The sequence below is a fragment of the Vicia villosa genome, linkage group LG6, assembly GCF_029867415.1.
Source record: "Vicia villosa cultivar HV-30 ecotype Madison, WI linkage group LG6, Vvil1.0, whole genome shotgun sequence".
Lineage (NCBI taxonomy): Eukaryota > Viridiplantae > Streptophyta > Magnoliopsida > Fabales > Fabaceae > Vicia > Vicia villosa.
Genome location: NC_081185.1, coordinates 99,105,487 through 99,129,123, shown reverse-complemented (window position 1 = coordinate 99,129,123; position 23,637 = coordinate 99,105,487).

Sequence of the window (23,637 nt, the reverse complement as noted above, 5' to 3'; positions counted from 1 at the left end):
TGCTTGAACCAAGATCAATCAAAGCTTTAAACTTGAGATTTTTAATGGTGACTGGAACTGTTACGCTTCCAGGATCAACATTGTTTTCTTCCTCCTCCATATGTTTTCCTTTTTCTTGATTTTTCTCCACAACTATACCTTTTGAATTCTCCCCAACTTTGTCTTGAACAATGTCACTACCTTTTGTCGTGATTGCGTTACAACTTTCCTTGGGATTAACTTGAGTGGTGGCAGAAAACGTACCTCTTTGTTGCTCACTTAGTTGCTTCGCAATTTGCCCAACTTGCGTTTCAAGATTTCTAATTGACGCATCAGTGTTTTTCTGGTTTGCCATGGACAATTGCATGAATTGATTCAAGGTATCCTTGATCTTTGAAAGCTTATCTGGTTGCGTGTAACTTTGGTACTGATTCGGTCGATTTTGGCCATAGCTTGCGTTGTTGTTGTATGGATAACCTTGATTTACGGAACTTGCCTTTGTTGTTGATTTCCCATATATTTTACCTCTTCGTTGATCGGGGGACAGAAACCAGTTGGATGATCACCCGTACAAAGTTCACAAAAAGCTACTTGTTGTGATGCGTTTGATGAACCGTGCACATCTTTGAGTTGTTGAGGAAGCTTGGACAGCTGTTTTGTCAATTCCTCTACGGTTTGAGTGAGCAGTTTGTTTTGTGCTAGGATTGCATCATTTGTACCCAATTCCAAAACTCCAGGCTTCTTTTGGACGGTACCTCGATTGTGTTGAACTTGGTGATCTGTGAGAGCCATCCTATCAATGATTGAAATTGCTTCTGCTGCACTTTTTGCTATCAAGGAACCTCCAGCTGTTGCGTCAAGTAAAAGCTTCGGTTGAGGTAATAATCCATTATGGAAAATGTGGATTTGTGACATGTCATCGAAACCGTGGTTTGGACACTTTCGTAGCATGGATTTATAGCGTTCCCAGGCTTCACACAAAGTTTCATTTGAAAATTGGGTGAACGTGGCAATAGCTGTATTTGCATCCATGAATCGGTTGTGAGAAAAGAATCTGCTAAGGAAGTTTCTGTCTAACACATTCCAATTGGTCATGGTTTCCGTTGATTGATCGAGGTACCAATCCTTTGCTTTGCTGATCAAAGAGTGCGGGAATAATTTCATGAAAACGGCTTCCTCTTCAGCTTCTGGTGCACCTAATGTACCAGCTATTTCGTAGAATCGGGTGATGTGAGTGTATGGATCTTCATGATCCAAACCTGCAAAAGGATTAGCATAAATAATTTGTAGCAGTCCTGTTTTCATCTCAGCTCGTCTTGCGGCTGGATTGTTGGTGAGATGGGCGAACCGCCTTGGGCTACTTTCACAAGGACCATTAACAACTTCAGCCATTATTTCTTTTGATGAATTTGATGAGGAAGTTGATGTAGATGCTCCTTTTCTTTTCTGTTTGGATTTTTGTTTCTTCGTTTGCTTCTTGTTCTTTCGGATTGTTCTTTCGATCTCGGGATCAAAAAGAAGTTGCTCCTTCAAACTTTTTCCTCGAAGCATAAACAGAAATTTCTTCACCTATCCAAACACTTGAGCAAACATTGCAACAAACAGAAAAATATATACAATATATAAACAAATGCACAAAGCTTAAAAGTATAGAAACGATTGTGATGTTTTAATATCTTAAATGCTAATCCCCGGCAACGGCGCCAATTTGATGTTGTAGAAAGTACAAGTCAAATGTAAGTATTTTATATTATCGTATCCACAGGGATTGGGGCGATATCAAAACCGTTCAACAGTTTCTATATCTCTAAGCATAAGTTTCAAGTTTGTTTGGTTTAAAGTTACGGAAAGTAAAAATGCGTAAATAAGGAAATAAAAGTTTCAAAGGAATAGACTTGTTGGGAATTGGCTTTCATCCACCAATTCAATATGAAAATCTCGGATCAGTTATACACAATTTATGCTTGTTTCATTATCATCACGTATTGCTCACAACAAAGTTCATGTCTAAACGTTTGTTGAGATTTCTCACCTTATGGTTTAATCGACGATTTCTCAGTCTATTAAATAATACGTGTGGACCGTCCTTTCGGGCCATACCCCTCCGTGGGTGGGATACGTGAACTGACTCTTTTTTGTCGATCGGACGCTTTCGCGTCACTTTTGAAAAAGTTTACAGAGTCGCCACCGACCTTTTATTTTATCCAATGAAGGAAAGGTTTATAAAAGAAACAGAAAAAAGACCTTTGAGAGATTCTGGGTAAGGGGGTAGGTTATACAAAGGGAAGGTGTTAGCACCCTTTGTATCCATGGTTATCCATGGGCTCTTTAGTTTGCTTAGCTCATTTGCTTTACTTTTCAATTGATTCGGAATGCTTTACCTGTGTTTTTGAAATACCTTTGCAAATAGAATTTGTAATGATCCTTGTGCGGATATATACAAATGCTTGTTTATCTTTCGAAAGATGTTTTGAAAAGATCGTTAATTTTGTAATGATCCGTGTTTGGATGTATACAAAATATTGTCTTTTGGAAAATTCGTTTTAAAAAAACAACAGTGTATGAGAATTTTGTTTGTTTTGATTTTGAGCAAGCAAACTAGGAGGTCTACCCTGAGTTAGGAGGTCTTTATCCTTGTTCCCTTTAAAAATCTATCCATTCGTCGGATATAAACAAAAGGTTCGATTTTGTACTCGAAACAGTAGAAATGTAACTTTGATTTTGAAAAGAGTGAAAAGGGGTTACCCTAGGAGGTGCAAATGTGATTGTGATTGAATTCAGATATTTATCTTTGAAGTTAGTGATCTGACGGTTCAGTTTTATCTTTGACATACACGCAGTTTATATGGGTGCTGGAAATTAAAATGCGGAAATGTAAAGTGCAGAAAGTAAATCTACGCTATTACATCGATTGTGCGGGAAATGTAAACTAGCCTATTTACATGAATTTGACATCCTATACATTTATCTAGGAATTTTAAATTGCAAGAAATAAAAGGCATATTTTTGTATTTTTGTGATTTATTTTAAATATAATTAATGCATTATTAATTAATTTAAAATAAAGAAAAGATGGAAATATGATTAAACCTAGCAAATAAGTTTAAAAATATGTACAAAATGTTTGTTAATTGATTTTAGAACAAAACTAATTTTTTTGGAATTTTTGAAATTTGTTTTTGGATATTTTAAGTTAATCAAAACATAATTATGCAAATAATTACACAAATAATTAAAACTTAAAGAGAAAATTATCCTAAATATGTACAAAATTAGTTTATGATATATAAACAATATTTAACACAAAGAACAATTTTTTTTTTTTTGATTTTTTGACTAATTAAAATAATTAATAAGCAAATATACAAATACATACTAATTAATTATGAAAAATATTGAAATTTTGAAGAAAAATAAAATATTTTTGTTTCATAAAATAATATATTATTTTAGAAGTTTAAAATATTTTTTGTGGAATTTTTTGGAAGTTTTTAACTATTTTTAATTAATTTATCAAAGAAACTAAAATAAAAATAGAAAATAAAATTAAAAATATAAGGATACTGATCTGGTGTGGCAATTAATGAAGGAGCATGGTGAGCTTGCATGTGTGAGGCGTTGGATTGGCTTTGAGATTGATCCAAGGGCACAGATTTGTAGGTGCATGGTATGATGGTGTACACTGAATCCAAGGGGATTCAAAGTCTTTGCAGGGGCCCACGCTGGATTGACCAGCGAATAAGATTTGAGGGAAGGGCCACCTTGGCGCGCTGAAAAGTCAGACGAACCACGCTTGGACGCGTGGTCGTCTTCAACCTCCAGAAGTGAGGTTTTCAGCTTCAAATAGCGGGGGTTTTTAACCTCCCCTATTTGGACGTTAAAATTCCAGTTTTTTAACAACCTATGAACCTGCAAAAAATACGAGTTAGCAATAGAAACAAGTGACCCAGATCCACTAATTAGAGTGTCCTGAATCCAAATATGTCATTTGTTTTAAGGTTTGAAGCTCCTAGCTATGGATACGAAGAAGATGAAGCTTAAACACTCATGGACTCGTTTTAATGGTGGAGCCTGATCCTCACGTTGGAACACTCATGCTAAGGCCCAGATCACACATATAGGTCCCCATAAGGATGTTAGGGTGGTTAGTTTGCAGTGAAATTAGTTGCATATACAAAAACGAAAATAAAACTCATATGTACATGAAGAGCTTTAAGTGCTTTATACGACTCTCATATGTCTATATTTAGAGCTCAATCTTACTCTATAATGTTTGAGGAGATGATTAGAAGTGTTTATTGGTATTGATATTGATTGGAAATTTGAATTTGAAAATTACAAAGTATATGCAAATTTTGAGAATTTTTGTGATATTTCTTGCTATACTCTTGCCCTATTTCGTGTGTCCCCCCTTCGTCTGTAGTATGATGCTTCTTTTATAGCCCAAAGTTGCTTGGAACTCAAGCTAAGAAGCTTTGTTGTCTTTGTTGAAAGTTTGATTTTTAAAATATTAAAAATCTTTGAATTGTTGACCAAGCTTGACTCCATTCAATGCTCTTGTCTTGCTCTTCAATTCTTGCAGAAAAAATGAAGATTCCTTGAAGTGAGTCATACTTGGAGGCCAAGCAACCATTATCCATGCATTTTCCTTTTAATTTTAATCTTAAAGTAAGATAAAATTATGCAAAAAATGGCCAATAAAGATGTGGGCTTTGTCTTGGTCGTGGGAGGCCCATAGTAACATGGCAAAGATGTTTGGACCATAAAAACTTGGCATCTTTTGGAAAAAAACATTTTTGAGCAATGTTGATTTCATGCATTTTCCCAAAATTTAGCCAACTTCAACAAGGTGTAAATCCTTCAATTTTTGTCATATGAAGGAGATCTTGCACTTTTTGGAAACCTCAAAGAGTCCTCTAACCAATGTCTTTGGTCTCATATCAAAATGATTTTTGGTTCTCCTTGTGTGTCCATTTGAAAAAAGTGTCTTTTTGTTGACTTTGAAAATGACCTGTAATGTCTTTGGCCATATTTTTCAAATGGTGAATGCTATGACCATGGGATCAATTGCATTTGAAAGATAATTGAATTTCCTTCAAAATGAGCTTTGGTTGACATTTTTTGGATGAAGGATGAGAGAGTTATGATCAGTCAAAGTTGAGTTGACTTTTCAGGCAAAAACCCTAATTTTGAATCTTAGGGTTTTGTTGATTTTTGATCTTTCCTTGATGAATTGTGATCATCCAATGATCAAATGTTGAATCCTTTGACAAAATATGGACTTTGACAAAAAATTTCATTTTTGACTGTCAGTTGACTTTTTTGGTCAAACGGGTCGTCTGTTGACTGTTTGAGCTGCTGACGGTGCGTCTGAGTGAATTGAAGTTTGAAAATTTGTATGATGGTACTTTGAGATGTATGGATGTATATGAAATCCATTTGAGCTCTCAAAACTTGTTGCTCCTGTTAAAACAAGAAAAACCCTGATTAGGGACTGTCTGTATAGGAGGCAGTTAAGCGTACCTGATTTTTGTGCAGTGTTGAGTTTCTGCTAATCATGTGATATTCAGAAGACTTCTAACACAAAAATCTTGGAAATTTGAATTGTGAATGATTGATTTGATTGATTGTACAAATCACTGTGAATTGTACTGTCTGCAGTTTGTCTGTCAACCGACTGTTCGTGTACTGAAGCAGCAGTTAAAGTGAAAAATCAACCGTCAAAGTTAATTTTCTTTCTTTTTTTTTTTTGTTGTTATTTTTGTTTTTGTTTGGTGTGAAGCATGAAAATTTATTTACATGACTTGTTAGAAAACAGAAACATAATAAATAACTGATATTTACGGTATGCGGGCAAAATTACCGATAATAACCTGAAAATTGTTAAATGCACAGAAATAGAAATATTTGACTGGCAGAAACACACAAAATATTATCTTAGTAATTAAGCAATATTATGACAAATAGTACAACATTTAATACTGACAGTATAAATATTACATACTATTGAACAGTACGATGAATAGACGGTACGTTTAAGAAAATAAGAAACACGGCAAACTTTAAAAATGACGGTTGATGAACCATGCTATGATCAATAACATGTAGAGGATTGGGAATGCAACCATTGCAGGTCCACACTTCTCAGGACTGTGTAGGCAGAAGAAAGTCATGATCACCGTAGCAATGGTGATGACTGTAAGAAACAGTGTCTCTATCCATTTTGCCATTCTTGCTATGAAAGAAGAAAGAAAATGGATGATGAAGTAGAAATTTGAAAGATGATTTAGAATTTGATGTGAGATTTGTGGGAAGAATGAGAGGTATTTATAGAATGGAAAGATGATAGAGACGTTGGGGAATGATGTGATTCCGTACAAAAGGAAATTTGAGTGGTAGTGAGATTTGAAAGAAAGTGTAAGGTATTGTTGGGAAAAGAGAGATGGATAGAATAAAGTTGAGATTTGAATTTGAAAGGATAGATTTGAAAAGATTTTGAAAATAATGGAATATAGCACAAAAGTTAGTGGGAAAACAAAAACAATTGTTACCAGTACAGTGTGAGTTTCCTGCTTTTGCGCCTGCAAAAAGATTTAACCCTGCATGAACTGTGTTAGTACTATTTATCTGTAAAATAAATAAATAGTATTTGTGAAGTAAAGAACAGTATTTGGCGTTTGCGTAAGAATAAATTCCACTGTAAGCCAAGTTACTGTGTAAGAAAAATTCTGAAAACCAAGTTCTTCATATGTCAGGATATTTTGAAAAAAATCCATGTTTATATGAGACTCTTAATTTTCATATTGAAACTTTCCTGAAAAAAGAAGTGGGCAAATTTTGGGGTATAACAATACGGTAGCATTAAGATTCAATACTTAAAGTGAATATTAAACCTAAATCTATGTCTAGCATTTAGAGTTTAATAGTTGTTATCTTGGATCGAGATTAGAATCGTATTTTTCAATATCAATTCAATCCATGAAATAAACGGTGAAACGAAGATAACAACAATAATGATTCAAACATAAATTATATATAATGCCATGATCAAAGAAAATACATACTGTTTTGGTGAACTAAGACCAATCCCAACAAGAGAGGGATTTAGCTACTCATGGTAGCTTGAAGAACAATGGAAGATTCGAGTTGGAACGACATCAACGACGATTTCCCGACTCTCAATGTATGTCCAACTCCCTCTCCCTAAAAACCTCTATTTCTGTTACTATTACAAAGGTATTACAAGATAAAAGTGAATAATATTTCTGAAATGATTTCTGCTCCTTTTATAGCAGTTATGGCCGCCTGATTTCGCTACGCGAAAGGAAGTTTGCTGCAGCGAATGCCTTGCTTCATTGTTAAGTCTTTGTTTGAACCGCCAGAGTTCGCTATGCGAAGGATATTTCGTTGCAGCGAATGTTTTCTTCAGCTTTAAGACATTCAAATCTTCTAGAAACCGCCAAAGTTCGCTACAGCGAAATATGGTTCGCTGCAGTGAATGTGCTTCGCTTCTGCTTGCTGCTAGCAAAGCTGGAAAGTTTGCTTCTGACTTCGTTCGCTACAGCGAAATATGGTTCGCTGCAGCGAATCGGGCCTTCGCTACCATTCGCTACCTTTCGCTGCATCGAATGCCCTGTTTTCTGGACTTTTGCCTTTGAGTGCCTGGAGTTCGCTACAACGAAATATAGTTCGCTGCAGCGAAAGTCCTGTTTTCTGGTTTTTTCTTTAATACTATAACCTGCACAAATGCAAACTAAACCAAGTAATTTTGCACAATGATACTTTATTCAATAGTTGAGGGTTTTTATGTGAGAAATATGTCAAATAAGCAAGATAAGTGCTATGTTATAATAAGTCATTTTAGCATAAATCAAACACTTATCACTCATCATCATCACCATTCCGATTTCCAGCATTAGCTTGAGGAATCTGACTAAGAGATCCAGCCAACATCCTCAATGCACCAGCAATGACATCACCGTTCCTTCTAGCAACCATCATCCTACGACAACCAACAACACACAGACAAAATAGTATCGATCGTGTCAGACACAAATCTAATACAATGAGAATAAGGACATTAACGACTATTGACCAACTGGTTTACCATGCTCTGATAACACTAATGTAACACCCCTTTCTAATACCCCAAATTTATAATAATAAACAAATATCTAGAGTAAACATGCATATAACAGGGGCATCACATCAACGTTTTCAAAAACTAAAAGCTTTTAAAAACCAACAAACATACATCCATAAATATATAATGCATCTGGTCATCAATATAACACATCTTACTTAAGATAATTCATTAAGAATATGCTTATACAACGGAAATAACGAATACTCATAAATTTCATAATGATCCATGTCCCATACCATGATCATGTCACAAATAATATCCAAGACAGAATCATAACGTAATATCCAAAATATTTGGCACTAAGGCCTCTCATAACCACAATAAACATCATGCGAAATAGAAAGGTAGTATCAAGATACAAATCCGAATAAAACATGTGTTCAACACCACTAATCCTAAACTAGTGTTACATGACCAAGCATCGACTCACTACCTAATTAAATAAAGAAACTCAGAGCTCCTCGGCTAAGTCCTCGGACAAGCAACTACTCGTCTGAACTTGTACATTACCAACAAAGGGTAGCATTCAAACAGAAGGGTGAGAATTCAAATTATTATATAAAATACAATAATGGGAAATGCAACATAAAAAAGTATACATTTCACAATTTATCACTCTTCATAAAAACATGCCTTCATAACCATACATCAAGTTAACATATTTTATCATTAAATCACCAAGTTCCATCATTCAAGTAATTATATCTAATTACTAATTCAATAATTATAATCCACTAAGGAAATGCCATCAAGTATACAGTTATCACGCAAAATCCACATTATGCATCACTCATCACATAATTAATCCACGCCAATCATATTGCAAAATCACACAAAACACAATTCACACAAAACACAATTCACACTGACATGTGCAACTCAAGTGTGACTCTATGCAATATGCATGTGGATCCCATCCGTTATCATTTCTGGTCATGCCGATTGTCTTTCCTCTATAGACTAGATAACCACCTCAAAAGCCTCATTCCGTGTTAAGCTGTCAAATCTCATTCAGCGTTAGTTTTGGGACAAGTAAATAACCTTCGCGAGATTACCCAACATTGCCACTTTCAAAGACTCATGCTTGTGTACACGTGCAACAAATCAAGACTCATGCATTTAAGACGATCTCTCTATCTCTTAAACTATACAATCACATCTTTACCACTTTGCCCAACATTACACAACATGACATTCAATCCAATTCTCAACACCAATTAGCATTTAGCAATCAATCACATAATTCATGATTATCATTACCATATAATACATTCATGAACATTGATTATAAACAATTCCTCCATAACATACATTCATAATTACATGTTATTCACAATTAACATCATAATTAATTGCACAAGTGCCAACCAATCTTATTCTATCATGTAGACAATCATATTAGCTTCAATATGCTTCAAACGGCACGTAAAAAGGAGTTACGGATCAAAAGATACAACATTTCAAAGTTTGGAAAAGTTCCATACAGCAAGGTCCGCTAAGCAACCTTCAAGCGCGCTTATGGAATTGAAATTTCAATAACCCCGCTTCAAGCGGACAAAAACAATAGCGAACCACTTCTGAGCTCTGCTTAGCGGACTGGCTCCTCTTAGAGAGCCTTCTTTATTTTTCAAAAACTTACAATGTCCACTTAGCAGCCTCGCATCCGCTTAGCGGACGTGCGATTATGCAGAAAATTAGCAACAAACTTAGAACTGCGAAATCACACACCCACTACTCCAAATCACTTCCAAACATCAATAAACGTCAAATACAACCAGTATTAATCATTATGGAACCATAACACTCATCAAAATCATGTTTAATCATGTCAATCCATAGAAATTGGCACAAAAGTTGGGGTTCATACATTTTCATGAAATTGCAAAGATTGAAGAGATTCAAAACACATACATTACCGAATCATAGATTCTACAAGAATTTGGATTCTAACTCTTACCCCTAGCTCTTAATCCACCCTCTTCAAGAATCTACTTCCTCTTCTCTTCTCTATGCCTCTTTTCTCTTCTTTCTATCTTTTCTCTTCTAATTTAGGTTAAGTCATAAAATCATCTTCTAACTCTTATTATCTCATTGGGCTTAACCCATCTACTATTCTCATTTCTAATCCAACTAAACCTAATAGCTAATTCTAATATAATTCTACCATTTATTAATTAGCTAAATGACATATTACCACACAATTAAATAATTTACACTCAAACATTAATTAAATAAAACACACAAACAATTATCAAATATCAAATAATCCTAATTAAATAAAATCTAATAAAAATACTGTAACACCCCGATATCCGCTGCACGCATCAACCGTGTCGGCCAACCGAGCATGTCACCAGCTTAATCAATAATCCCCCTAGGTCCGCTTATCGCCTTTTAATGTAACACCCCGATATCCGTTGCACGCATCAACCGTGTCGGCCAACCGAGCATGTCACCAGCTTAATCAATAATCCCCCTAGGTTCGCTTATCGGCTGCCCAAGAAATATTGTTTTTGCCTTCCGCAAGAATCGAACCACGTACCTAGGGGTTAAGTACATATTCATAGCAATTCCTACTACCACTTGAGCTACTAGCTCAATTGGTAGCAGGAATTGCTATGAATATGTACTTAACCCCTAGGTACGTGGTTTGATTCCTGCGGAAGGCAAAAACAATATTTCCTGGGCAGCCGATAAGCGGACCTAGGGGGATTATTGATTAAGCTGGTGACATGCTCGGTTGGACGACACGGTTGATGCGTGCAGCGGATATCGGGGTGTTACAAATACGGTGTTACAAAAGTACTTTGACGATCTGTTTGCTGCTAAAGCAAGAGTTCATGGCCCAGTTCTTAACCTCATCCAGCCTTCTGTTACTTCTGAAGACAATGATATGCTTTTGGTACCTATTTCTAAGGAAGAACTACACGCAGCAGTTTTGGATATGCATCCAAATAAAGCCCCGGGTCCAGACGATAAGTGGCTTTTTTCCATAATTTTTGGGATATAAGTGGGAATGACATTTGGAAGGCGGTAATGAACTGGATGGAGAGAGGATTTTTCCCTAAGTCACTTAATGATACCAATATTTGTCTGATTCCCAAGTGCGTTAAACCTCACAACATGAAAGATTTTCATCCGATCTCTTTATGTAATATGGTATACAAGGCAGTATCTAAAGTCCTGGCAAATAGAATGAAGGTTCTGTTAAATAAGTGTGTATTAGAGGAGAAATCGACTTATGTAAAGGGGAGGTCTATTCTAGATAACACGATGATTGCTATCGAGGTTATTCATGCTTTTAAGCGCAAGACTAAAGGTAACACGGCTCACTTGGCTCTCAAGATAGATATCAGTAAGGCACGTGATAGAGTTGACTGAGGATTCTTGAGAGGTATGCTTGCTAGGATGGGTTTTGCGGAAGGTGGATTCATTGGGTAATGATGTGTGTTACTTCGGTGCATTATTTTGTTCTTGTTAATTCGGATCGTGTTGGACCAATTCAACCAGGAAGAGGACTAAGGCAAGGGCACCCAATGTCTCCTTACCTCTTTATACTGATCTCAGAGGGTCTTTAAAACCTTATTAAGGGAGCTGTGGCTCGTAGTGATCTTCATGGGATCCAAATTTGTAGAGGGGCACCTAGCGTGTCTCATCTACTTTTTTCTGACAATTATTTTCTATTTTGCAGGGCCAACCTTACCGAGGTGAGACATCTCATGAAGGTGCTTAACATATATGCAGAAGCTTCAGGCCAAGAGATAAATATGACTAATTCTGAAGTGTTTTTTAGTCGGAACTTGAGCATACCGGCACAGGAGGATCTTGCTGGTATTATGGGAGTACGCTGTGTTTTGGGTACGGGAAAGTATTTAGGGTTGCCCTCGATAATTGGTAGGAGTAAAAAGGCCATTTTTTTCTTTTATAAAGGACCAAATTTGGATGAAAATCGATTCTTAGAGGGGCCGGTTTTTATCAAAAGCAGGAAAGGAAGTTATGATCAAATATGTTCTTCAATCTATTCCAGCTTATATTATGAGTATTTTTATTTTACCGGATGCGGTGACTAATGACATAGAGAAGATGGTGAATTCTTTTTGGTGGGATGATGTAATAATAATTATAAAGTGGCATTTGATGGATGTCTTGGGAGAAACTAGCTTGTACTAAAAAGAAAGGTGGATTGGATTTCAAAGATTTTAAAGCTTTCAACATGGATATGGTGGCAAAACAAGGTTGGCATTTGATGACTCAACCTCAGGCTCTTGTATCCAGAATTTTCAAAGAAAGGTATTATCCAAGAACTTCCTTATTTGATGCTAATCTTGGGTATAATCCTAGTTTTGTTTGGAGAAGTGTATGGAAAGCGAGAGAGGTTTTAACTTTAGGTTGCAGGTGGAGTATAGGGGACGGAAGTCACATCATGGCAATGAACGAACCTTTGCTTAGGGGAAAAAGAGAAGGTTGTCTGATGGGTCCTCAAAAGTAAGGTGCGTATGATATATCCGTTAAACATCTCATGTTACCTAATGTTAAGCAATCGGATAGACGGGTGATAAGAGATTGGTTTGATGTTGTAGTGACTGAAGAAATATTACAGGTACCTTTGTTGGAGGAGTTTAAGAAAGATAGGATTGTTTGGAAAGAAGAACAAGATGGTATCTATAGCGTGCAGACTAGTTATAGATTATGGAGGAGGTCGCATATGAAGCATGCTACTGATATAAGGGAGGAAGATTGGTGTAGCCTCTGGAATATTAAAGCTCCATCTATAGTCAAGCATCTCTGATGGAGAATTTGTAGAGACTGTCTACCGACTCGTATTAGACTTCGTCAGCATTATGTCCCTTGCCTCTCAATTTGTCAGCTTTGTGATAATAGTAACGAAGATGATTGGCACGTTCTCTTTGGATGCAATACGACTAATCGATGTTGGAGAGTAGCAGGTTTGTCCAATATTCTAGACTCTCGCTTACACTCTTTTAATGATGTTAAATCCATTATCCTGGACATATGTAGTTCAGAGGACAGAAAGGTTGTTGGGAGATTTGCTGTTATACTAGAGGTGATATGGAAGAATAGAAATAATCTTATTTGGCATAACGAAAGTGACAGTGCAACCAACTTGGGTATGATTGCGTTTCACAATTGGCAGGATTGGTTTAAGGCTCAAGTAGAACAGGATACGAGAATTCCGATCATCACATCTTGAATTGGAACCTGCCACCTGAAGGGAGCTTAAAATGCAATGTAAACGCGGGTTTCAATAAGCAGCGTGGTACTACGAATAGGGGCTGGTGTGTGCGTGATAACGTCGGGAATTTCATTTTTGTAGGTGTAGCATGGGATTTCGACACCCTCACCATCTTAGAAGCTGAAGCCACGACCCTTAAAAAGGCTATTCATGGAGCCATAGCTATGCACCTTGACAAAGTTACTTTTGAAAACGACTCTCAACGAGTGGTTCAAGCCATTCAGTCTAAGCATAAGGTCGATTCTGAATTCAGTTTAATTATTATTTCTATTATAAATTTGTTACATGTTTTCCCCAACTTCAAGGTGAAGTTTACCAAACACCAAGCGAACCTGGTTGTTCATTCCTTTGCGAAGGCGGCCAATTCTTCGTCTAGGTGTAGTTTCATAAATCTGATTCCTCCTGTATTGAATAACAGTTGATTAATGATATGCATTGAGTTTGCTTTTATTAACAACAAAAAAATACACTAACTTTTATTTTTCATTCATAGATAAAATTAATCAATTTTTAATTTAAGATTCCCTTTAAATTGCATGTTATGTATATTTTTTTGTTTTTACTCATTTAAAATTTTCTTTTAAATTTGAGTGAAGACCCATTTTGGTCCCTCACAAATATTACACGAGTCAAATTAGTCCCTCACAAAAAAATTGACTTAACTTAATCCCTTACAAAATTTAATCGGGTCATATTAGTCCTTCTGCTAATATTTTTCTCAAATTGGTTTTTTCTACTTCTAAACCGGTTCTTTTCATACTTCTAAACCGTGACTGGACTGACACGTTAAATTTTGTTTAAATACTAAATTAATTTTTATTTTTAATTTCATTTTTAAACAGTTATCAATGAATAATATCAAAAAAGCCAAAATTATTTCTTATAAAGTAATTTTTAAACAAGTAATTTCCATGATTTCTACTAATATTAACAAATTCTATACATAAATTTTTACCTATGAGGTCTCAAATCCAAGTCCCATTCAAGTTAAATAATCTTCACTTTACAACTAGACAAATCAATTTCTATCGTTAATAAAGTGACTATCATTTACAACTAGAAAAATCAATTTCTATTGTTAGTAAAGCAACTATTATTTACAACAAGACAAATCAATTTCTATTGTTAGTAAAGTGATTATCATTTACAACTAGATAAATCAATTTCTATTGTTAATAAAGTGATTATCATTTACAACTAGACAAATCAATTTCTACGGTTAGTAAAGTGACTATCAATAACAACTAGACAAATCAATTTCTATTGTTAGTAAAGTGACTATCATTTACAAATAGATAAATCAATTTCTATTGTATTAAATTGACTGTCATTTAATCTGAAGAGACTTAGGTTCGAGACCATATTGATACAAATTTTGTATTTTGTATTTTAAATTTAGAATTGTTTAAGATTAACCACGTGGGCCTGAGTTCAACTCCTTATAAGAAACAATTTTGGCTTTTTTATATTATTAATTTATAACTGTTTAAAAATGAAATTAAAAATAAAAATCAATTTAGTATTTACAAAATGAAAAATAAATAAAATCCAACGTGGCAGTCCAGTCACGGTTTAAAACTAGAAAAAAAAACCGATTTGAGAAAAATATTAGCAGAAGGACTAATATGATCCGGTTAAATTTTGTAAGGGATTAAGTTGGGTCAATTTTTTTGTTAGGGACTAATTTGACTCGTGTAATATTTGTGAGGGACCAAAATGGGTCTTCACTCTTTAAATTTTAATTCATATAAATTTTTCAATACTAATTTTAGTTCCATTTTAATAATTTAATTATTTAATTTATTGATAATTTTAAAGTGAATATTAAATTGATGATTTAAATATTAATATTTAAATTAAAAACAACATAAATAAATTAACATTCAAATATTTATATTTGGAGCAATTAGATCAATATGTTCATTACTTTTTAGTGTTAAATAATTAAAGATCAATATGCTAATTTATTTAATTGAGTTAGTATTGAAAAATTTATATAAACTAAAATTTAAAAGAAATTTTTAAATGAGTTAAAAACAAAAAATATATAGACTGCAATTTAAAGGAAATCTACAACTAAAAATTGATTGATTTTATCTATGAATTAAAAAAAAAAGTGTATTTAAAAAGATAAAAAATATAATTAAACAAAAATATAAAATTAAATTTTCCATCACTAGTTAATTAATCATTGAGACAAAAAATATTTGATTCCATAATAATTAATTACCCTTTTCATTAGTATTTTTATCAATTATTGAAACAATTATTGATATAATTACGATATTTATTATTGGAATAATTAATTTGATGAATTTAATGGTCAATAATTGACTTCCCCAAGCAGGTGGACATTCTAAGGTTGTCGAGGATCCAAATTGTACATGTTAGGTGCTTGCTTTAGTTTGGAAGTGTTGGTCAATATACACTTAAATTTGGCTTAGAAATATTAATATTAATATAGGGTATAATGTAGTATTTAATGGGATCCATTTTAAAATTTTAGATGAATTATATGGATATTTGATAAATGTAGATGAGTTGTTTAAATAAATGTGTGAAATATTATAAAAAATTTAATAGGATTCATTTAAAGAACTTAAAGTGAACTTCAATAAATGTAACATAATAATTTAAAAAATTAAGCGCAGAGTGAAAAAAATAATACTTATAAACAGCTATATATATATATATATATATATATATATATATATATATATATATATATATATATATATATATATATATATATATATATATATATATATATATATATATATTTATATATATTATTTTTTTCTAAAAAGCGTGTGTCTTTTATGAGGTTTTAGGTGTTCGTCCTATTAAAAATAATATTATTTAAATATAATAAAATTATAAATAAGATAATAAATATTATTATCAATATATTTTAGTTCTCTCAATGTGAGTCGTGTTGTTGTATTGGTGTTAGCATTACCATTATGCATGAAGTACCTTCGTAATAAAACAGAAAAAAAAAACTATCTTAAAATAAAAGGAAATAATAAAAAATAAAAAATAAAACATGTTAGTTTAAAAGAAAAAAAAATATTTTTATTTTATTATTAACATGAAGAAAAAAATCCTTACTTAGGTTAGAGTTTTTTAAAAAGAAATATATTAAGTTTTACATAACATATTTGAAGTCTTGTAAGTTGAATTAAAGTCTCATAAATTGAATTAGGTCAAATTATTTTTTTCCAAAGTAAGATCCTAAAGTTTCATAAATTATATTAAAGTAAGATAAAGTAAAAAATGAAAGTAAGATCAATAAAAGTGAAAAATGAACACCGGTGGTTCAATCTCAGAACTAACTCCGAATTGGACTATACCGGTGGTGATAAACAAATATATATATATATATATATATATATATATATATATATATATATATATATATATATATATATATATATATATATATATATATATATATATTTCTCTATTGTGAAAAAAGAAGATAAAAGTGAATATTAAATTTAAAGAAATATTACATATTTAGAGAACTATTAAAAATTTAGAAAAATGAAATGCTTATCCGTTAGATATAACATAAACTACAATACTACATAGTTTAAAAACAAAGGTAAATAAAAAAAATAGAAAAATGGAATAAAATAAATAAATTTTGAATGGAATAAAATAAAATAATAGAAAGTATTCACGTGAAATCAAAAAAGTTTTTTATTTTTTTGGCAATTTTAATCTCACAAAGAATTGGGTTGCAAATTTTGGTCAATATTGTTTTTCTTCTTGATTTTATACTTAAAAAAAATGACAACTTGATAGGTATTGTGATGAGATAAAACATTGCAAACATATGATTTCAATATATAGTTGTGAATGGTTTATACATGTTATGATGTGAACTGATCGGTTAAAAAATAAAGATATTGTTGTCAATGATTTTATACATGTTATGATGTGAATGACTATATGCCTCCAAACATGTTAAACATTTGTTTGTCTCTTTATTTTTTTTTTTTCAAGTTTCTCCACTCCAAATCTCATAAATTAAAAATTGAAGTGATTTGATATTCTTAAACAATTAAAAAAACATGTACATGTGTTTTTTACTTTTTTCTTTTTAACAGGTAGTAGTTTTATTTTATTATGCTTTGCTAGTGCACCACATCCATTATTTTATTTTAAGAATAGTTTAACTTAAAAATGTATTTTTTATTTATAATTATAGATATTATTAAAACTTCTTTAAATTGTTTAAGTCACTCAATGAATTTTTTTCTCACATTTTATTACTATAGTCTATTTTTATCAACAACAAAAATTAGCTTTGTTTTAATTAACTTTTCAGTCACTAATTACTGGCCCCGAGTCTTCGGACTCGGATGAATTCTGGTTGAACGATTTGCAGGAGCAGAATAACAATTCGGTTGAGGTGAGTTCAGATGACATCATAGAACAATTCTCAGAAAGTGGTTATGGGGCTGTTCCAGTTGCTAAAAACTCAGAGTCAAAGTTGGGGGAGGGGAAATGTAGGGGCAGAGGTGTTGTTCTGGAAAAAATTATTAGTGAAGGTTGCTGTGATGGTTTGAAACGAAATCCTGAAGGCTCTGTTGAAGTGGCTGGGACTGTTTCTTCTTCTAAAGGCCTTTTTGACAGGCTGCTGGACTCTGTTTTTGTCGCCGCTGATGTAGCAGGGCAGTCGGTTCTGGTTCACTCAACCGGTGTTGCTCCATGTACCGGGTCTGAGAATTTTGTGGTCAAATGCAGTCTGGTTCCTTGTGATTCTCGCACGAGGAATAAAAAGGTGAAGTTTAGAAAGTTGGTTGGTAAGGGAGGAGTAGGAAGCAAGTATAAGGGAAAGGGACGGAAATACAATGTTGGTCAAAAGGCTGTGTGTTCTGGGCATATTGGTAGCGCGCCTTGTGTGAAGGGATTGGTGCTACCAGACTCTTCTCTTTCTTGTTGTAATTCTTTGTGTTACGGAGACCAAACGAAAGAGTCGGATATTTGCAGGAATAATGGGAGGATTTGGGAACAATTGGATCGTAATACGGGAGGAAAATTATTATCGGCTATTATGGCGTTGGGAGTTGTGAATGTGGAGGGTAGAAAAGATTTAGAGAACAAGTGTGGTAGTTCAGAGGTATGGGGTTAAGGAATCGGAGTCAAGGAGGGAGCTTAAAAAGGATTCTCAATGATTTTAGGATCTTTGAATGTTAGAAGATGTGCGAATGCACTTAAAAGAAGGAGAATAAAGGAATTGATTAAGAAAGGAGGAGCAGAGATATTTTTGATTCAAGAATCGAAAATCACTAACTTTAAGGAGGAGGCAGCCAAAAGCTTGTGGTATGGTGGTGAGGTTGGATACTCTTTTTCCAACTCCGTGGGGAGGTCGAGAGGTTTGATTATCTTGTGGAATCCCAACAATATGGAGGTTATTAGTAGTTTTAGAGGGGACGGTTTTTTAGGAATAAAAGTCTTATGGAAGAATGATACTTACTATGTGGTCAATGTTTATTCTTCGTGTGAATCGATCAAAAAGAAGTTGTTGTGGCAAGAGTTGTTGAGTTTGAAGAATCCTTTTACCGATGGCAAATGGATTTTTGGAGGGGACTTTAATGCCATAAAGGATAGAAGGGAGAGGAAGGGGAGAGCGGTTACTATTAATAATAATGAGATAGACATATTTGCGGAGTTCATTTTTAATAGCGATTTGGTGGATGTCCCGAGCAAAGGGAAAAAATTTTCTTGGTATAGTGGAGATGGGAGATCCATGAGTAGAATTGACCGATTTCTTGTCTCGAATCAAGTTGTTAACAAGTGGGGGGTGGTTGGACAAATCATTGGTGATAGGGATATCTCGGATCATTGTCCGGTTTGGTTAGTGAAGGATAATGTCAATTGGGGGCCGAAACCGTTCAAATTTAACAATGAATGGTTCTCTTTTGACTCTTTTTTGCCTTTTGTGGAGAAAGAGTGGAGATCATTGAATGTTCAAGGGAGAGGCGATTTTGTGTTAAAGGAAAAACTTAGACTTTTAAAGGAGAAGCTTAGAAGGTGGAATATAGAAGTTTTTGGAAGGATAGATTTGGAAGTCGAAGAGGGAGTTAGGGAGTTAAACATGGTGGATAGTAGGTTGGAAGATGTTTCCGAAGATTTGTGTCAGGAGTTGGTGGAAAAGAGGAAAGAAGCGTCTAGTCGAATATGGAGGAATTTGAGAATTAAAGAGAACATGCTAATTCAAAAATCAAGGTTGAGATGGATGAAAGAGGGAGATGCTAATAGTAGTTTTTTTCATAAGGTGATGAAAGAAAAAAGAAGGTTTAATCATTTAGGTCCTCTCCTCTCGGAGGGGGTATGGTGGAATCGGTGGAGGAGATAAGAGAGGAGGTTTTCAATCACTTTAGCAACAAATTTGTCGAACCGGAGGAAGAAAGGCCTTTGTTGGAAGGGATAGATCTCAAAAGTATTAGTGTTGAAGAAGGTTTGCTCCTTGAAAAACCCTTTCAAGATAGTGAAATCAAGGAGGCTATTTGGGATTGTGGGGGAGACAAAAGTCCGGGTCCGGATGGTTACACGTTTCTTTTTATTAAGAATTGTTGGGCTTTTATCAAGGAGGACTTTGTGAACTTTTTCAACCATTTCTTTGATGGAGGCGTAATTTCAAAGGCGGTCACCTCTTCTTTTTTGACTTTGATTCCGAAGTTGCAAAATCCTTTGAGCTTGGATGATTATAGGCCTATTTGTTTGGTGGGGTGTATGTACAAGGCGATTGCCAAACTTTTGGCGGGAAGACTTAAAAGGGTGCTTAATTCAATCATCTCTCCTTGCCAAAACGCTTTTGTTCCCGGTAGACAATTGTTGGATGGTGTGTTAGTGGCTAATGAGGTGATTGATTATGCTAGGAAGGAAGGTGGAGAGTGTATGCTTTTTAAAGTGGATTTCGAGAAAGCTTACGACAAAGTTAGTTGGAGTTTTTTGCGATACATGATGATAAGGATGGGTTTCGGGAAGAAATGGATGGGATGGATGGAGTTGTTGGTGTTCAATAGTAATATGTCGGTGCTTGTTAACGGAAGTCCCACTAAGGAGTTTGGAGTTTCTAGAGGTTTGATACAAGGAGACCCGTTATCTCCTTTCCTTTTTGTTTTGGTGGCGGAGGGATTGACGGGCCTTATTAGGAAATCCATCGATATAGGATATTTTGGGAGTTTTTCTATTAAGGGTGCTTGTTGTGTGGATCTTCTTCAATTTGCGGATGATACTATGATTGTGGGGGCGGGAGCATGGAAACATCTTTGGGCCATTAAGACGGTTCTAAAGGCGTTTGAAATAGTATCGGGCCTTGGAATCAATTACCATAAAAGTAAGTTGATTGGCATCAATGTTAGGAGATCTTTCTTGGATGTTGCGTCCTATTTTCTCTCATGCAAGGTGAAGGATAATAACTTCTCTTTTCTTGGTATTCCGATCGGGTGCGATCCTAGGAAGGCTTCGACTTGGCTTCCTTTTTTGAGTAAGGTGAAGAAGCGGTTAATGGGGTGGAAGAATCGTTTTCTAAACTTGGGAGGGCGAATCACTCTTTTGAAAGCGATTCTTACGCCACTTTCTATCTTTACCATGTCTTTCTACAAAATTCCGTTGAAAGTGGTGAGAGATTTCAATTCGATCCAAAGTAATTTCTTGTGGGGTGGAGTGGAAGAGAAAAGGAAGATACATTGGATTAGTTGGAAAAGGGTGATGTTACCGTTCGACAAAGGGGGTTTAGGGATAAAAAATATTTCGGCTTTCAATTTATCACTCCTTTGCAAGTGGAGGTGGAGGATTCTTAAAGGTCACGAATCGCTTTGGTTTCACGTCTTGAAAGCAGGGTACGGAGATTTATATTCCTTTATTTTATATGGTGGTGGTGGTAACAAAATCCCTTCTTCTTCTTCTTTTTCTTCTTGGTGGAGGGATTTAGTGAAGATAGGTTCTTGCTCGCTTAGAGATCCTATTAAGGAGTGTTGTTCTTTTGATGTTCATAATGGTTTCAACACTCCTTTTTGGGAAGCAAGGTGGTTGGACGGTGTTATTTTGAAGGATTTGTTTCCGGATTTGTATTTGGTCTCTAGTTTGAAGGGAGTGTCGGTGGCGGCAATGGGTGGATGGTCGGAGGGTGTTTGGAGGTGGGGGGATTTTGGTGTTTCCGTGTCGGTTTTGGAGGATACCGAGGTGAGGAGTCGTTTCCTCTCTTTTTTTTATTGTTGGGTAATTATGGTGGTTTTAAGGAAGGAAAGGACTAGGTTACATGGGTGGGTAATAACGGTTTGGATTTTTCTGTGGCTTCTTGTTACGCTTTCTACGGTAACGACTTTGTTCCGCATGGACCACCTAATAAATTTGATGACGCTTTTCGGCTTGTTTGGAAAGTTGAGGTGCCTTTCAAAATTAAGGCATTCGGTTGGAGATTCCTTCTTGATAGATTATCTACCAAGAATCTTTTGGTCTTGAGAGGTATTCCTTTTCCCGTAGATAATTTAAAGTGCATTTTTTGTGGAGTGGATGTAGAGAATAGAAACCATTCCTTTTTTGGTTGTGATGTGGTGAAGAATATTTGGAAAGAAATAGCTTTTTGGGTTGGTAAAGTGGGTTATATGGAGGATGAATGCTTGTCTAATTTTATGGATTGACATAGGTTCTTTTGTACACAAAAGATAGTAGATAGCAAAGTAGATATGGTTTGGTTGGCTACAACTTAGACTATATGGATTACAAGGAATGGGGCGTGTTTCCGGGAGGAGGGTTGGAACGTTAACGACATTGTTTGGAGCATTAAGCTTCTTGTTTGGAAGTGGTCTTTTTGCGGAAAAATTACACATTCCAATTATTCCTTTTACGAGTTTAGTAAGGATCCGATTCTTTTTCTCTCGTAATGCTTTTGTAATTGGCGTGTAATTTTTCTTTTGTTCCGGGTTTTTTTCCCGTCTTCGTGTAATCAGGTTTTGAGAACCCTTAGTTCTCTATTATATAATATCTTGCTTACACAAAAAAAATATTACACTTTGCTTTACGTCAACATATCTCTTTCATTTTATTATTTAATAAAATTCATGAGAGTTGCCTTTCAAATAATTTTTTATTTACATCTACCAATTAAAGAGAATTATAAATACAATTACTTTTTAATATTATGATTAAAGAGAATTATAAATACAATTACTTTTTAATTTTTTTTAAATGAGTTTTCTTTTCATGATGAGTAGGCCATGTAACAACCTAGAACAATTTACAAGAGTTTTCTGTTATGCAAATTTTAATTTTTTTCATGCGATTTACCTTTAATTTTGGGTGAATGATAGATGTATAGTGCACTTCAAGTGGGTGGAAAAAAAGAGAATAGGTTTTATATTTTTTCATCGAATTTTTGAGTTTCAGTATATTTTAATTTTTATATATTTCTTTTATAAAAAATAATCATTTTTTAATATTATTTAGTTTAACTTATTTTATATGACTTATTTTTCAATCATAACTATATTATTTATTAATATAAATTTATTTAATTATTGTTCATAGTATTATATATATATATATATATATATATATATATATATATATATATATATATATATATATATATATATATATATATATATATAAACTCCAAAAAGATTAAAAGAACGCAAACAAAAAGATTAAAAGATACAATATAATTGGATCTAATATCCGATCTTCTCATCTCAAGAGAGAAATAAAATTAATACCAATTTTTTTTTTTACAGAAACAAACTTAACATATTTCATTCATCAAATAAAGTTTAATTTAAGGAGGTATCATATTAAAGAACCTACGCCTAGTCTAAGAATTGGCCGCCTTAGCTAACGTATGGGCAACTGAATTCGCTTGGCGCTTAATGAACTTTACCTCAAAGTTCGGAAATAAACATAACAAATTCTGAATAGATTTAATGATAAAACTAAATTCAGAGGAGCCGACATGTTTCGCTTGGATAGAATTGACAACAACTCGACAATCACTTTCAAAGATAACATGGGAGAATTGGGAGGAGATAGCATGCTGGATTGCTTCCTTCAAAGCAATATGGCTTCGGCTTCAAAGACCGAAAAAAGGCCCACATCCCATGAAACACATGCTCTGTTGAATCTCTCCAAATGATCCCTAAAGCACCACCCTCTATTAGTAGTACCACAAACATTATTAAAACCTGCATCAACATTGCATTTCACCGGATTAACCATAGGCGGAGTCCAAACAACTAAAATATTA